Here is a 15,747-nt window from a genome sequence, read left to right as displayed (position 1 = left end):
TTGATACAATAAATATGTCCATTCTCCACAAGTGCATTTTCAAAACAACACAGCCTATATCTATAATTATATAGCAGATATACAATGGTGAAAAGTTAATCTACTCCCTCCAGAGTACAAACCCAGCTTGAGAATTATCATCTGTGTCATTCTTCAAAAAGTTCTATTACTTACTTTAAAAGTTTTAAATTACATCCACTCCTTCTACCTCATTGAAAATCGAGATATCTCCTCTGTCTCTGAAAAGTCTATATACTCAACAGCATATAAAGTACTTTTAAATTAGCTGCACCTTGCCAACTGCAACATTAAAGTACCACATACATATTGATACGTCAATCTAACAGCAATGGGGGAATTCTGCATAATTGGTTTGATACTTAAGTAAGTACATTTTTTTATTAATATTTATATAGTTTTACTTAAGTAAATTTGAATCGTTTTAATCTGGGGGCGGAAGTAGTTCAGTCCATAGGTACTTGGCTTGGGAACCGGAGGGTGGCCGGTTCAAGCCCAGCATGGACCAAAAATATGGAAGGTGGACTGGCTGGAGAGGTGCCAGCTCACCTCCTGCCGCTGAGCAAGGCACCGAACCCCCCCTCCTCAGGGAGCGCACTGCATGTGTGTGTGTTCTGGGTTAAAAATGCATGTAAACAAAACAAAGTGAAAAATGAATTTCCCTGTTGAGGGATTGATAGAGTATCTTTCTCTTCTAAATGCAACATTATGGTTATTTGATGCGTTTTTAATATTACATATAAACTGGACGTCTGACAAAGAGACGTAACATAATCTACCGTATATCAAGCTTTGGGTAAACACACAACATTACAATACTATATACACAATACCTTTGATGTAACAGCAGACATGTCTTTTAATTTCCAGAAAAAGGTTGAAAATGAGCACTTGTGAGTTATTGGCTCACCAGGATTTTCCCAGCGGGCTACATTCGAGCTACAGTGATTCAGTGGGAGATATTAATGTAATGTGTGTGTATTCTGTGTAGTGTGTGTGTGTGTGTGTGTGTGTGTGTGTGTGTGTGTGTGTGTGTGTGTGTGTGTTACCGAGGTCCCTCGCAGCTGAGACTCATGTTATCTCAAGCGACAAAAAAGTGAATCCAATTAAGCCATGAAAGAATCACTTCTTTATTTGCATTGATGAATTAATTGTTTCCTGAACTCTAACATGGCCATAGGCAGACATCCAGGAGTTTTAAGTTACCAACATTAATGCATGCCTTCCTGTGATGAAGCATAAAGAAAATCGAGGTGATTTGTCTCGATTTCACTTCACTCCCACAGCCCCTCCTTTTCTCCATCGCCTGTATTCCTCATCTGTGTTATCTCACTCCATTTCCCCTTCTTAGCATATATCATCCTTAATCTAATCTATTCTAAATGAACTCAATTCCTTATACCGCTTTCCAGAGAAAGCAAAGAAACCAATCTGCTGCTGCATCTTCTCAGTTATACACACATTATGCGCTGCTGTTCACCCTCACTCATCTCTCAAACACCCCCACCCAAACACACACTTACATTAGATGCTTAAAACCATCATTATGTAAACTTTCCCTTAAGTTCTTTGTAATGCTCCCAAAATAATTTCACTTTGCAAGAGGTGTCTCATTTGAGATTTGCATGCATAGCCAAGTTGTTGTTCTGCTGTTGACTCTAGCTGCTTGCAAGAAAACAAAAGGTCGCAGCAGTACAGTATTTGATCGCAAAGAGCCGTCGGCCCTGCACAAAGCCTGTGTGTAAGCCAGCCATGCTGACACTTTTGTTCTGTTCTGAGCTGCAGCAATACCTAAATAGGCCTCAAGTGTCATTTATTCTCTCATGAAGATCTATGGGTTCACTTGTAACTGACTCCACTTGTGAATGAATTAACCAGGCAAACAGTCCAGGTCGCAGAAATAGACCGTTATCTCCAAACATAAATGTGCACTCAGCACAAACAGAGAGCTCATCCATGAACGTGGACTGTATGTCGTCAAACGCTTCTGGCCTGGTTTGTTTTCAGTCATTTAATTAGGCAGGCGTGACCTACAGCATTATCATTTCCCATGTCTGTGCACAGGAGATGTAGTTTATAAAATAACATCACAGACTGACATGTTCACTGTTCACCATCAACATCTTCAGCCACTCATGAGAAAGTGTGGTGCGAGGCAAACAAGATATTTACATGTCATGCAACAGTGAGCAGCAGAGTGAGCGAGGGAAGGATAGCAGCTCGGTAGCTATAGATGTAATATAGGTCAAGAATGTTATGTATAAAGCCAAAGCCCCTTCCGCAGTTCATCTGGGGGTTTCTGAGCTAATATAATACTATGTCACAATAGTAGACTACTCTAGGGAGGACAAGGGCAGCAGATAACATTTATTTTTTTATTATATAAAAATGTCCAAAGTGAATTATTTGAATGGTGTTATCTGACCAACATACCAAAACCCAAATATATATATTTTAGTAATAGACAATTCTTTCTTTCAATTCTTTAAAAAACTAAAATTGTTCACACTTGAGAGGTTGGAACCAGTGAACTTTTTTTAACTCATCAATTAATTTTCTTCTTTCTTCCCCATTTTTATTAAACAAAATCTAAGAACTACTAGCTTAAACTAGATTGTATTACTTGTGTCTTTGTTTTTATTTTATTTTTTTGTCTGTGTCATACTTTATATTTATACACATCAGATAATGTTAATGTTTTGAGAAGATAAAGTTTATCTATCAAGAATATATCACATTGTCACTATCATTTCACGAGGAGAGGTAAAAATATTTGATTCCATCTTTATGGAATAAATCTTATTATCTATTGACGGTTTGTACTTGCCTTCACTTGTATTGTAACCACCTTATTGTACAATAAAAAATATACATATATTTAAAATAAAATCTAAGAATTTTCCAGTATGTGCTTTTAAACTTTTTCAAATAAATGGAAAAAATCTAGAAGGAAAACTGATTATTAAAAAGAAAAAATGTTTATGGGGCAAATTAAAAACATTAACTAAATGTACTGAGCATCTCCCCAGAAAGAAGTTTTAGATCAAAACAGGTAAACATGAAGAGATCAGCCTTGCATGTAAATATACTGTAACTCTAATGCAGTTCTGTCACAGCTGTAGTTATGTCATCCTGCAGAAACACGGCTGTTAGAAACATTTAGGTGGCTATGTAACGTAGGTAATGTAATCAGCAAACAGAGACTAATTAGGCAGTAAAACAGATGAGCACACAAATATACACAAGCACACACATACGTATCTTCTTACACGTCTAACCTTATGAGGACTCATACCTGACTGCTGCTGAATCATTAACTCTTCACCATCTTCACATATAGACTTTACATTTACACAATTGTTAATTTTACATTTAAAGAATTATGAGCTGAAATAGCCTCACTTAAAATGTTTTAATTGTTTTAAAGTACTACACAATCGCGAGTTTATGGATGGGTTTATCTACTTGAGTGTCCGGGAGAGAAATGTTACACTCCATAGCAATGATAACTAAAAATATTGAAAAGTGCATGGGTTTTTTTGTACTGGGATTATAATTAAGGATGACTGAATATAAATCATGTTGTTGCCTGAGCAAAAGCTGTCGGGTGGATGTTGTGTGAGGCTCTTTGAGCTCTTGCAAGACCCTCGGCAATTGAACACATGTCCACAGAGGCCATGAATAATACTCCATAGCAGCAGTGTGCTAGTGTGTAATGCATATTTGATATGTTTAGTTTATGACAACACAGCTCAGTGAGGGGAGGAGAGCATACTTAATGGCAGCTTTTTAAAGGAAAGGAGGAGAAGAGCTTTGACAGGAGAGAGCTGCAGAGGCGAGGTGGCAGGCATGAATCACCGCACAGAAAGAAGAGAGCAGCCGGTCATTCAAAGTGAGGGAGGTCATGAGAAATAAAGAAAGAAGAAAAATAAATGCCCTGACATTGCTCTCTTCTGAAAACATATGATGAAATACCAGCAGATGGTACTTAAAAGGAAATTATGTGTACAGTGTTCAGACTCATTTGCATTAAACAGAAAGAGAACTGATTTGACCAGCCGAAATTATTAAACACTGCTTCATTTATCCATATAATATGAAGGTTTAATGGCTGAATTTCAATTTAAGTGAATGCATCACCATACAACTGGTTACATGTACCATCTGTGACATACAGTACAGTTACAATACAGTATTTTTAACATCTATACATCTTGCCCGCAAACAAAAAAAGCTCAAGTATTTTTATTATTCGATTATTCTTCTCTTGCCATGGCTCAGGCCAGAGATTTGTGTCATGACTTCACCTCCTTCCAAGGTGCACAGTGAAGTGAAAAAGTCTGAGGCAGTACAAATAAGGCCTGGTTAAACCAGTTGACAGTTATTAATCAAAGTGTCCCTTAATTGTGCATCACTTTAAGCATAACATTTTAACCCCTGTACAGGTGTCACGAACGGGGAGATTAACTTTAACATGGGGCCTTGGTGATTGGTTCACTTTTGGTGCCAACATCAAGTAGCCATTTGAGGAACTGGCACTACCACCTGGCTAACATGCTGACGTAAACGCTATGAACACCTTCCAGGGCAGACTGTGCACCATTATCCCCCATATTCAAACAATATGGGGATGTCGTTCGTAGGTCCTTGGCGACCACCAGCTCCCTGAATGTGGCTGTTTGGAATAGCTATATACGCATATGAAAAGGTTCAATGACACGTCACGTGAACTAATACTTTTCAAGAAGAAACCGATCTTTAGTCTTGTTTTTCTACAGAAACTAAAAAGGTAGGAGCAGGGTGTGTCTTTAACATCGACTGAATGAAGATCACTAACGATAAAAATAATCCATTTCCATACTATATAATGTGCAGAAAATAGCTCTGATGGCTGGCAGGGCAACATATGCCAGTCAAACATGCATAAATGATTTTGTACTATTCTTGGAAAATGTGGGTATTTTCTAGCAAGCCTAAAGCAATTTTTCAATGTTTGTCAGAGCCAGTTTTCTACAGAGGGATGATTAAGTCACTAAAACCAACACTGAACTTTGTGGGTATTGCCTGTGTTCTTGTGACAGCCCTCAGTGTGTGTGTGTGTGTGTGTATGTGTATAGATGGAGGTCAATGTCTCCCACTGTGTACACAGCATTTGGAGGCCCCATGTCCAGCCCCTCGGGTCAAAAACACACTGACATCAGCAGTCTCTTCGGTGACGCAGGAGGACACGATGTTTTTCATTCCCACTAACAATCACCGCTACTGAAAACTAAAGAGAAAGGTTTCATTCACTGGAAGGTAACAGACAAAAACCCTCCTCTGGAAGATATTAGTCTGACACTATCTGCAATTCAAATCCCTTAAATTATGTCTCGCCGTCCTTCCAAGGTGTTTATCTGTCAGACCACTAACAGCAAGCAGCACTGCAGCAGTGCTGACTGCTGCAATCCCTTTAGGGTTATTTGTTTCTGTGGAGTTCAGAAGATAAGTGTTGCGTCTCCTAAAATTTTTCTCATCTACACAAATAATGAAGAAGTAAAGAATGTGTGTAAAATCACCTCACAAAGACCATTCAAGGCTGATTTTAAGCTACAGAATCTTTTGTATAACCTGCTTTAACAGGAAAAAGTGTATGTTTTAAGAAAAATTGGCCCTTTTTGCTCTCTCTGACTGAGAGTTGGACAAGAATATGTGTGGGCATATGTCGGACAGTCTTTCTGCTGAACTACACAGATAGATATAGATATAACATGTTAATTAGTAACCTGTAAAGATGCTGCTAGGCGAATTTTGTTGAAGTTATAGGTAAAAATTTTCTTATCTATTTTTTTTTTAATCATATCAGGTAATGTAAAAAAGATGAGCAAGAGTTTCAATAACACTATCCTGTCTTATTATTCTATTCTATATTATTTCTTTTCTGTATCAATAAAACAAAAGGTGTTCCTCCACATGCACTTGTATGTCTTATATATTCTTATTTCATGTGCGCGGAGCATTATTCTGAAGTGAACATATGCTTCAGAAAAAAAAATGCTTCATCCCAGTAGTGGGAATACTCTCCACTCTCCACATCACACACTGCACTCACTTCACAGATATAAAAAAATGTATCTTGTATCAGAATTCACATACGTTATTCCTGCAACTATGCAGAGCTTTCTCAAAGCTGGAGGAAAAGTGAGCCAAGACTCCCTGTGTGGGTACATTGTTTTAATATTGGCACATTTTCTGGATGATTTATTAGCCAAATCATGATCTAAAAGAGTTGTTGGATACAAAAACTATAACAAATAATCAAATACTTAATTCAATTTAAAGATTACATGGCTTGTTTGGCTTGATGCGAGGATGTGAAGTAGGTGTTGAAAAGAGAACAAGAATTCTTCAGCTCAGGATTCAGCTCATTGTTGTTGCTGTTTTCTGACTGATGTGTCTGATTTTAAAAATGCAATTAGCACCAAAACACGCATTTAGTTTAAAGATTATCTTCTTTCTCATTTAGAGGGTACATAATCACATTCTATTAATTTTTCTATAATTCTGAGCTGTGTTTGTCCGCTCATTTACAGCAAATTGCAGTGATTATAATTGTTTCAGACAGAAACATAACAACATATAGATGCCTGGGGACATACAATTAGTCAAAAATCTATCTGGTCCTGAAAATGAATAATAATCTGAAAACAATTTACTCATGTATGTTTCTCTTAATGCTTTTTTTTGCCTCTGTTTGTATGTTTTTAATCACGTGAAGCCTTTCTCACTTAAAGAAACATTAATAGTATTTTACATACTTGTGGCATAGAAGCACCTGATGGTTTAGTTAGACTTTAACCAACGCTCTGTCCTCATACTTATGCAATTTTGAGCAGTGGACCATAATTTACAGATCATTTGTTTGTGGCTGGAGAAAAGCTGTCATGTGGACAGCATGCGACCCAAAGCCCATGGCAAAGGCATGGTTGCGACAGTTTCCAGTTGAGCAGTTGATAAAGCGACCGTTGTTTGTGCTCTGTACTGTGATAATAGGCTGTGTTGAGGAGCAAAAGGAGCTACACTTGACCCTTGACCCACACACGTTGCGAGGGAGGAGGGGGTATTTTTAGTACTTCACCAATGTGGATCTAAACAAACAGAAAATGGCTCAATACTGTTAGTTCCTCTAGGGTTCAGAGAAAAGCAAAACCTTGTTGTGTTCTTTTATCTTTTCAAATCCTTTGCTGCACCTCTTCATGTATTGATTCGCCTGCAATGCATTTTTTTCCAGCAGTGAAGAGGAATTTACTTCCCAGAGGACAGGCAGGTTAACTCCACTGAGTGAGCTGTGAGATAGACGAGAACGCAACCTTTAAACTCTCAGATTTGATCCAGAACTTGACTAGCAATGACCCCTGAACAGCCACGTGCACCTGGCCCCTGTTCAGTCAACACTGCAGTGTGTGTGTAGGATGGTCATTAGTGGGTAATCATATAAGCCACGTTGAGTCTGATTGAGTGTGATTCATTTTGGAGCAAAACAAGTGATGTGTTTCCATCATCACAACCCACTGACTTCTCTCAGGCCAGCATGACTTATCTCCTCACAGATAATTACAGTCATGACCTGAGTTTGACAGTACATATCTCAGTCCATCTACAAAACCTAAGCTGTGATTGAGTTTAATGGGCAGGCTGATCGTCTGCAGAGTGCTATTTACCAGAAACTCTAAGAAGTTTTAGTATTAACATATGGGAAGGAGCACTAAATTATAATAGGTCCACATTTGTTGAGCTCAAATATCAAAGACAGTTGGCTCTCCACTCTCACTCCCATACCTTGGTCATTTGACATAATCAACCGTGTTGACAGCTTAATATATGTGACTTCGAAATGCAGTCTGGAATTTCATTTTGAGAGAAATCCATAAAAAGAAATAATCACAAATGTTTATTTATGTCATGCAATCTTAGCTGCCTAGTTTCAGGTCGCCCATGAGAAAGAAAATGTCTTGTTTTGCCTTAACTAACAATTTATGCCAAATGAGGTAACACAGACTTTGGAACATGACATCTTAATGCCTGCAATAAAGTTTCACTCGTATTAGCTCTGTGTGTTCTGCAGTCCTTAAAATAGACCTGTGTATTCATACTGAAATGAAATCAACATGAACGAGTGAATTTTTCATTCTGACTGACAATGCCAATGCTGCAATTTGACAAGTTGAGTATCACAGAGTGCAGTACAGAGCACCAAGGTTACAGGAATACCTGCTGCTGTGAGTTTTGACAGTGTGTACCCATAGCTAACTTAGCTTTACATCCTTCTTTACATAATGTCATTAGCAAGCCAAGATAACTAGATGGTGAATGCAGGGAAATAGTGAAATGCAGTCTGACTCTGGGTCCACCCAAATCTTTACTGTTATAATAAGGCAGATGTTACATTACTATCCGCAAATAACAAAAAGTTAGGTTGTTGACCAAAGAAAGAAAAACATCATGTGTTCATAGACTAAACAAGATGATGTGCTCCCCTCACCAGGGCACCATGGAAACTGACATCTCCAAGCAATACTCTTAAATGTCAGTCTAACACTGCAATGGAAAACACCTCCAGACTGGTTTGAATCTCGAATAACGCTGATGTGTGGAATTCAAAATTTTAACTACATGTGACAATGTCTGGACCACTGTTGTGTTTATGTAACAATCACACTTTCAGGCACTGTCAATTGATTTCATGATAATCCAATCAAAATAATTCCTCTGCAGAAACTCAGGAACACAGAGAGGAACACGGGAAGTCATTATTAATGACAGCAGCGTTTGCAGTGAGCAGGTATTGATTTAAAGTAATGGATAAATGAATCTCTCTACTTCACTTAACAGCAATCAGAAAGTCGCCTTTGAACGCCACACACACTGGGACACTGTAATCCTCAAACTATGCCTTGTGGGACTCGACCTGATTAAGAGAAAACAGAAGGGATATGATTTAAGTGTTTTGTTGTCTGGCTGATAGCCAAAGAGAATGTGGTGAATCTTCGTGCTGTGAGGCTGAAATAGCAAAGCCCTTACAGAACCGAGAATTAAATGATGCATTGGGTTTCTGCAGAGCGCTGCATCTCTGTTTTTGCTTTATTTACGATATTAGAACAGGCCTTGAAAGTGAAAAGAAGCTGATGATTTCTGCCTGTGACGCACTGATTAAAAGCAGAAATATATAAAAGCTAATTTAAAAAACATTTTTTGGTCCCTTCAGCTCATGCAGCTGAAGCCCAAGTGCTGATTCTGGGCTGTAGAAACAATTCAGCCTGTCCACTGTGTGGGGACATACAACTCTCTTGGCATGTCAGATTGATTAAGCTTGTCGTTTTCCCACAGCAGACCAGGCAACATCAAAACATTGTCTGGATTTGTTCATGGGGGCAGGAAGGTAAGTCGTTGGCAGCCACAGACCACAGTAAGTGATGGAATGTGCTGCGCTTCATATCTGATTCTGGCCGTGACACTGAGAGGAGAACATGGAGGAAAGACGACAGACGCAACGCCGAGATCAGAGAGCCGCACCAGAACACCGCTAAATATAAAGATAGGCCAAGTGGGAAATGTTTTCATCAGCAAAGAAACAAGAACACACTCTGCTCTGCGTTTTGGTCTATATTACGAAAACTAAACATGCAACGACAGGGAACGATTGCTGGAACAACAAACTAAATGAGGAAACGCAGACATGTTTTAGTTTATTTGTGATCTATTTTAAAACATCCCTCAAAATTCCCAACATTGGGAAGAGTAAGGTAACCATGGTGTGCATCCTCGACTTTCTTTCTGTTGTTATAGAAAGTGTAACTATTTATTGCTCTATAAAAAATAAAAAAAACTCTGATCTAATCTGCTTTTCCTCTCGGGGTAAAGGGGTTGTTTTGAAGAGGTTTCATTAAAGGAACTGACAGTTGCTCTGCTGCTGGCACACTGTTAGGTGTATTTGGGAAGATTTAATAAACTCTTAACTTATCCGTTTAACCTGGCACGTGCCTGAAAGTTAGGCAGCAAAATGACCCATCAAATTGTGGCTCGAAGCAACATGGGAGTCGATGTCTATTCAATAAGCAGTAAATGTTTCCTGTCGCTATATAGGAACGGCTTGTCTCTGATCCTTTCCTGTTTAATTGTGTGTATAAAGTGTGTGTGTGTGTGTGTGTGTGTGTGTGTGTGTGTGTGTAGAAAGAAAGATCATGTCAATAGGTAATTTACTCTCCAAATCGGTCATGAAATACTGTTTTGTTTTGTTTTTTATTTTATATTCGCAGGGAATGGGAATTATGTATATGTGTGTCTTGAAAAATACAGACAAGGTGTTATGAGCTCGACGGTACATGTGGCTAAGTGGAGCCCAGCGGCACTATCCAGAAGGACCCTTACAATCTAGAGTGACAGCTCTTTGTAGTGGAAGTTATTCTTAGCCTTCCTGCCTCCGTCGTGGGGGTTCGTATGAATCGGAGCCTGTAGAGCCTCACAGGACATCCGTGGTCACCTGATGAGTGCTGACATCTACACTCCTCCTCACACCTGTCCTCAGGTCCACCATGGCCCATCATCCAGCGGAAGATCTCCTCATTATCTCTGTGTCTGTGCCTCTGTGTCTGTGCCTTTCTCACTTTTACTCTCAGGCAAATTAATCAAGTTATCCTGATTACTGACAGGATAACTCTACACTCTAGACACACAACTCAGCAAGTTACAGTACAGTCTGTATGGGACAAGCAAGATATTTGTGAACATGGAAATTTGTGAAAGTGCTGTGCAGACACTGTGATGTCTGTTTGGCTCAGATGCATGGCTAAGGGTAGATTCAATAGATGGCATCTCCATCTTCTTATTCTTCTTATTAATCCATTAAAGTTCACTTGGTTCATAAAGGTACACTTTAGTTTATAATGGGTACACCTGTGTTGTAGTCAAGACCAGCTAAGCTGTATCGAGACTGAGACACTCAGTCTCGACCACATGGCTGTTGAGACCAAGACAAAGGCAGGAGACCAAGTCAAGACCAAACCAGACAGGATATAATCCACTGACATCTAGCTAATATTTGCAAGATCTCTTTGGATAAGACCCACGCCTCCCAGCCTTCTCAGTCAGCATGTTGCAGGATTTATATACTGCTGTGTCTTTTGGACGCTGTTTTAGGAAGGATGTTTTACCTTCAATCACAGTAATGAGGTTAACAAATAAATGAAACAATGCACAGGTAGTCATTGTATTTCCTGCAGGATTTTGTGAGATCTTATTAGGGGGGCGGGGGACACTAAAGAAAATGTTATACATTTTTAAGTTAGATGAGTCCTCATGAACACACTGGTTGTAAAGGTATGAATGGGTATGATATAGCAAAAAAAGTTCTGAGATTTCCTTTCATACATTTTAAGATATAAAATACTATATATACTACACTGAATACTTGATGATTAATTAATAGTTGATCCAGTTTTTGCAGCCGTTGGCTTGTGTTCTTGTGGTTAAACCTCGATCTGAACTCTCCTGTCCTCTCTTTAGTTTTTCTGTGTCACGCAGGTGTTTGCTCTATCACTACACACCGTTTCCTCATTTCTTTTACTCTCATCAGCAGTGTGCCAATGTGAAACTTGAGTGTGGCCAAGTGGTGGGAACTAGAAAACTAGTTCATTATTCACATTATTAGGTGATTAATGGGAAATACTGGTGACATCCCTGCATTTGTGGTCTTTAATCAGTATTGAAATAAAATCCCAAGCCCTCTTTGTCTGAGACGGAGACAAAATGCAGTTGATTTCAAGACGAGACCGAGACCTTGAGACAGAGTCCTACAACACTGGGGTACACAATTAAACAAGTTGTACAAAGACAAGACCTGTTATATTTTTATTATATTCTTTTTATTTTGACATGCTGTGTGTTTTCTCTAAGTCAAGAGGAAGAGCAGGAGGGACAAAGCTCTGTGGGTATGTACATCAGCAGATAGGGGAGGAAATTGTGGTCAGCAGCACACATTTGATGACTGTGAACTCGTGTAATACATTTTCGAGAATTACCTTGTGCAAAAACCATCTGCACTGCTCTATTGAGAAGTGGAAACATGATATGGTCAAATGAGTCATCCTTCACCATACTCTCGAGAAGTGGGCGAGTGCATGTGTTGCGTACACCAAGAGAACAGTACAGACCTAAATGCTTGACCCCTATAGTATACCTCCATCCACAGGGCAGGAGGGCTGGTTTGAGTATGAAAATGATGTGAATAACAGCATTTGAATCCAATTCAACACCTATGGGAGATTTTGGACTGACTGACTGTGTAAAACTTTCCACCACCATCATCAAAACACCAAAAATCTTTCAGAAGAATTTTGCTGCATTAATGCCAAGGCACATTGAAGGTGGTGGCCCAGCACCTTTCTACCACAAATCCTCAGCCCGAGTTAAATCCACAACACAACATTAATTCTCAGCAGTGGTTTACAATGTAAAAACATCAAAGGCGAGGAAAATTTCTAACAAGAATAGCAAAGCCCCAGTTTCCTGTCACGCTGTGTAAACACACTCACACCTTGATGACAAATCACAGCTGAGATTACACGTCATGATACAGGTGCTGTTTTTCTCAAGGTATAAAATTATAAAGAGAGAGAAAAAGAGAATAGTGGAGTGATTTCAATATCAGTGCTTTTTTTCTCACATGAACTCTGATAAAAATATGTTGTCCAAAGCAGATAAAGCCATGAAACAGTGGAAAAGCCCCTCTTTGACAGACCTCGGGGGAAGCTGGAGCTGAACTGTCTTATATGGTGTAAAGTGTGGACACACAGGACTCTGGAGGATGAAAAGATCAGAAAGCACTCACTGCTTTCAGTTACAGCCCCTTGAGACCAGATCACAGTCTGAGTCGTTTAGCTGCTGAGATTTTTGAAAGCACAATGCGCTGCATGCATATGAGGTTCAAATATATACGTACACTATTACCAACCCTTCCCCACATTATTAGTCAGCATTTTCATCCACATACATAATGAAAATGTTCACCCTGCTGATTGTAGTAGCACTTTAAAAGCAGATTATTCCATGCATCACAAAACTGCACAAATATGTATTTTGTATGCATTGAAGCGGCTCTGCTGCTAACTAATGTTTGCAAATCACCACTAGCGACAACATACATTACTCAATCATGCAGTGCACCTGTATGCACAGGGGTGATGCCGTTGCTTCAGCAAGAAGCATGCCTCTCTTATATCACTGCAACAGATGTGTTGTGGTAGTAATGAATTGGTTATGTGAGAGATGTTTACCTGACATTAGGCACATTTATTAGCCTCACTTTGTTCAGTGGAATACAAAATCCACAAGGGACAACACTTTGTTCCTTCACTAGCGTGATGCTGCCTAAGTGGGTCAAATTAATCAATAGCTCTTCCTGAACAATTAAATTCGTATTTATTCAGTGTTAATGAAGCATTAGCAAGTTTATTCTGTCTGTCTGTGATTAGATACATGTTCCTATCCAGCTCATGGGTCTTTGCTGCTGTTATAACATGTATAAAAAATATATAAAAATTAATTAAATAAAATGTGAACATGTCAAATAAAATTTGTTTAAAGTCTTAAGCTTGGCCTTGTTTTAGTCTTTAATATGGATCATAGTTCTCTTAGAAAAATGCACAATTAGGGCAGAATGACTTAATTAGTTATACAAAACAATTATTGCTTGTTTGCTTGCTTATTTGTTTTTGCTCCACAATCCCAAAGTAAGTTTAGTCTAATATTATTATTAAAATGGTAAATGGGCTGTACTTGTATAGCGCCTTTCTAGTCTTCCGACCACTCGAAGTGCTTTACAGTACGTATCTCATTCACCCATTCACACACATTTATACACTGATGGCACTGGCTGCCATGCAAGGTGCCAACTGCTCATCAGTTTTAGGAGATAACCATTCACGTAGACATATACTATATTATATTTGGTTTAAAGTGCAAATTCGCACGGTGCACACAATAAAAGGAAAAACACTTTAAATCTCACCTCTCATCAAAACATTGCATTGAATTTCTATCATATTGCAAGTGCTGTTATAGTGTTAATCTTTATGTAGACAGATACATTTTTGCTACATTGTTGTGTAGTCAAGTTACACAGAGGCAGGTGTGTGCCTGGTATTTTGTTTAATAAGACATTTTATTTATTCAGCATAATTAATGTTGTAATTTAAATAAATGAATGAAGCTAAGAGCTAGATAAATAACCAAAACTCTTGTATGATGAAGGGACATTTTTGGACATAAAACACATCACTTAGATACTGTATTTATGAACAGCAGGGGCCACTTACCTTGACATCTGCTTAACTAAAACACACTTGTGGGTTTGGCGGACCGGGCAGGAGACCAAGTGCAGATGTCAGATAAAAGGATGGTTTAGATAACACGGCATTTGAACAGGGGCGATAAGTGACACGAACTGCAGTTGCTGGAGTTCAGAAAGCGATTCCAGAAATTAAACTGTGTCGCAACATGTCATATCATGTTTGTAAGTCGACTTTTAAACCCCTCTGTTAAGTGGTAACTTTATAGATAGATTTGTGCTGCAAATATTAAATGATTCACCACATCCTATAAGCTTTAGTTTTAAGTGAGTGGTGACTTTTTTCTGTCACTTGAAGCAATGTGTGGAATTATCATATCAAATTATCAAAACTGGATGCAATAAAAACAAAATCAATTACCGTTGACAGCACAGGATTCCGCTTATTTCCCCCAATCTGTGTTTCACCACTGCTCATCTTCTGAGCAGCATCGGCGGACAGTATTTCCTCTCAGTTCAAGTGGCTCTCGCTGTAATCCAACTTTCAAAATAAATTACCGCCTGCTCAGCCTCGAGAAGAAGTCCTCTGTCCTGTCAGCGGCTGCGAAATAAGTTAACGGTTTCTGCTTTTTATTATTTATTTTTCAAATAATAAAATAAAAGTAAAGTGGACGGTTCAGGTCTGTGGTCTTGTAGTTGGCACTGGTGGTTGTGAACGCGAGCTGTGCGGCTGCTAATTTGCGCTCCTTGTACCCGTGTGACGTAACAGGGAGGAGGGGGTGGGGGGTATATATACCCTGGACCAGTGTGTGTGTGTGTGTGTGTGTGTGTGTGTGTGTGTGTGTGTGTGCCAGCTGTGTTTCCCTTTACAAATTGACTGACCATCATAGTTTGTTGAAAGAAAGAAAAAGCTGACTGAACTTCTGCTTTGAATATGTTTTATATGTGTGTGTGTGTGTGTGTGTGTTTGTATGCTGTGTGCACTGAATAAATGTGATGTGCAACACTCAGTAAAGGAAAAATCTGATATTTTATTTTATTTCTTACCTTGAGTTAGCGTTAACTATTAATTATTTGTTATATTGTTATAGGTTACCAAAGTGTTTGGACTATTTTTTGGCCAAAACCTGTTGCCAGGCAACCAGCATAAAGTCCAGTTACTGGTCCCAGCCCAAAACACCAGCCACAATGACACAACAGCAAAAAGTTTTTGTTTTTTTTTTCTAGAGAGAAAATGAGATTTGTTTCAATTAGTGAACTTTACAAGTGCTCATGCTAGGCGTTTCCCTCTGTTTCCACCCTTTGTGCTAAGCTAAGTTAGCCGGCTGTGGCTTCTTACCTACCATACAGACATGAGAGTGGTAGTTAGTTTTCTCATTTCGTCAAGAAAGTAAGTGTAGACTGTT

At 38.9% G+C, this 15,747-nt stretch overlaps 1 protein-coding gene across 1 annotated transcript in view; it reads right to left on the bottom strand.

The window, feature by feature from the left end:
* gcgra (glucagon receptor a) overlaps positions 1-15,078 on the bottom strand; it is a 36,181-nt gene extending 21,103 nt beyond the window's left edge. The window contains exon 1 of the mRNA XM_010730411.3: positions 14,763-15,078. The gene's annotated coding sequence lies outside the window, so the exon portion shown is untranslated. The remainder of the gene's footprint in view (positions 1-14,762) is intronic.
* Positions 15,079-15,747: the final 669 nt, after the last annotated feature.

The sequence above is a fragment of the Larimichthys crocea genome, chromosome XII (assembly GCF_000972845.2).
Source record: "Larimichthys crocea isolate SSNF chromosome XII, L_crocea_2.0, whole genome shotgun sequence".
NCBI classification, from domain to species: Eukaryota; Metazoa; Chordata; class Actinopteri; family Sciaenidae; genus Larimichthys; species Larimichthys crocea.
Note: the sequence above shows the minus strand (reverse complement) of the source record. Positions and strands in the feature narration are given on the sequence as shown.